We start from the raw sequence: 3,154 nt of genomic DNA on the forward strand, positions 1-3,154 counted from the left end.
TTTATAATAGTGACCAATATATCATTTAAAAGGTATTATTTGTACTTTATGACAGAGACCGTACTTCAAAATCTTCAAAAATGGACTTATCGGTTTTATATACACATATATATGTACATATATATATATGTACATATATATATATCTGCCCCCCCACGGAAGAAAGCAGTAACTGCATAGTTGCTGAGCTGAGATAAATGCGATTTTGTGTTTTTTGCAAATTCTTTAAAAACACGGAAACATTCAAAAATAATTTTGTGGTATGATTATGCACCATACCTAGTTGTCTAACAATACCTAGGAAAAAATTTTGTTTCCCTTATTTTTTAAATGTTATTTAGGAAAATGCAGTTACTGCGGTGGCTCACCCTTGATTCTGGGTAGTTTCCCCACGGAAAAAAGCAGTAACTGCAGACGGCCAGGAGTCTGCTGTTTTCCCCATGGAAAAAAGCAGTAACTGCACATGTCACATGACCATAGGAGGAGACCTAATTACCACCACCAGGTTATAAAGTTCTTCTACTTTCTGGTTAGTCTAGATCTATAAGATCTAGGACCTAACGCTAGACCTAGACTAGGTCTTGTCGATTGAATGGCACTCTGTGTAAAAATAAGGTACATGTAACGTTAGGCCTACCCTAATTGAACTTAGTATAGTAGGAGTGCCCGGCCTGGCCCCTGACACATGACCCTGGACTAGACAATAAAGTCAAGTCTCTTCGTCTTAGATCCTAGTCGAACTCTGACGTTACACTTAAGCTAGACTACAGATCTATGCCCAATGTTAGTGCTAGACCTAGATCTATTACGTTAGATTAGGCCTAGGGCCTACTGACATTTTGTTTAACACTAAACAGTTAACAATAGATTAGACTCTAGATCTAACGTTACTCTATAACGTTAGATCTGGTAGACCTAACTTTAGGGCCTACATCTAACGTTAGACTAACGTTAGTGTATTAATACTAGTGCTCATCTCCCTTCAATATATTTTCAGGTCACCTAGATTTTCTGGTTCTGGCCAAAGCCATGGCTACCATGACTTTTCCTCTGCAATTCATGATAGATTTACAGGCATGCCTGGACCGCAGAAACTGTGTGACAGCATGGTTAGCACTACCAGGGCCTGCAACACTGTGCAAGTGATGACTGTGATGTGCAATGTTTAGCTAGTGCAAGTACTGTATGCTGCAGAATTTATGCGCATGCAGCTAGCTGCACGCGTATTCTGCACTCTGAGCGCGCTGAGTCTGCCAGGTTTGCTAGTCTCCAGAAAGAAGCTTTTTCTACAACTTGTCATATGATTCCATGCGGGCAGAGTCAAGTTACTGGTGAAACAATCTTTTTATATCTACTCCCCTAAATTATGGAAGAAACTGCTGTTTACATTGTTAAAAAAAAATAGTAGAAAAAAATAAATGGTATTAGGGAAAAAATATACAGGAAGGACTATACAGAGTCTGAATGATTAGACTAAATTGTCAGTTACTGCTTTCTTCCGTGGGCTTTGTTAGTTACTGCTTTCTTCCGTGGGGAAACTTGCAAAGTTGAATCAACTGGATGCAGTTACTGCTTTTTGCAAAAGTGAAAAATTGCATTTTTGGTCACTTTCATTTTTTTTTTTTGCAAAACTGACCTATTAACATTGGAGAGCATTGGGTAAACTATTCATTTTTGCAAAAAAGTAACATTGATAAAAATGTCAGTTACTGCTTTTTTCCGTGGGGGGGCAGATATATATATATGAGTAGCTTTATTGCAAAACGAGCTAACTCCACTCTTGTTCAGTTGAGATATTTGTTATCAAAGCTGCCAAAAGACAAAGAAAATAATAAGAAAATCCAGGATATTTTCAATCATAACTTCTAGAATATTCCTTGTTATGTTACAAGAGGGGTATTACTGGAAAGGTTTAATTTCGCTCTAGTGATGACGGACTTGCTTTGAGATGTTCCAAAATGGCGCTCAGCTCATTTTGCAATAAAACTCTTCATATATTATTATGTTTGTATATGTACATATATATACTTATTATACATAGTGAAGTAAATTACTTGAGGCAGATTTTGCTCTCCTGTTCTCCCTTTTAATCGAGCTTTCGGCCTTTCATGGCCTTCATTAGGATCTGAGGTGTACAGTGTATATAATTTGATTGTGATGACCTGCATCACAGCAATGTGCTCATCTTCTTATTTGGCTACATATTGTCCTGTGTGGTCATGGCTGAGTATTCTGCTCTGAGTCTGAAGTCATATATATATATATATATATATATATATACTCCTAGATGGGTCATTTGGAAGACATTTCCATTTGTTTTATATGCAAATTTATTATATACATGTTCAATGGCAGTTTACGCAATGGAGACACGAAAATTGTCTCCTTAATGACCAGTTGTCTCCCTAATGAAGACACTTCCCCCCAATATGTCTCCCTAAGGTGCCAACTAGGGATATATATATATATATATATATACATGTATATATATATATATATATATATATATATATATATATATATATATAAATATAAATATAAACACACACACACACACACACACATTATTGTTATTACTATTATCATCATCATTGTGTAGTAGTAGTAGTAGTAGTAGTAGTATTAGCAGTATTTACATACACACACATGTATGTCTATATTAACATATATCCCCGGATTGGCCTTGTTTTCGAAAGCATGCCCGATTCATAACACTAATATAATTCTTTTGGCAACTAACGAAGAGAGGGGGGCCTAAACAGGTTTGGCTAACTCCTGCTGGGTGTCGGATGAATAATTTAAAAACAATTTGTAGAACTACATTGTGGTGCATTCAGATGAAAATAAAAACTTTGCCGTTGTTATGACACATTTTGAATAATTGTGCATACAATGCACTCCCGTTATAACGAACATGGCTATAAGGAAATTCCGGTTACAAGGAAGTAAAAAATCAGGTCGCAATATTATACGCTCTATGTTTTTTATTATTTGTTCAGTTAATAATGAAATTTCGCCATAACGAAAAAAAAAATGCCTATAACAAGAACTTTGTTATAATAGAAGTCCATTGTACACAACACACACACACACACCCCAAACACATGCTTTTGAGTCATAGGGATTTAAATAGGGATACCTGGTGATGAGGTAG

The sequence above is a fragment of the Diadema setosum genome, chromosome 16 (genome assembly GCF_964275005.1).
Source record: "Diadema setosum chromosome 16, eeDiaSeto1, whole genome shotgun sequence".
NCBI lineage: Eukaryota > Metazoa > Echinodermata > Echinoidea > Diadematoida > Diadematidae > Diadema > Diadema setosum.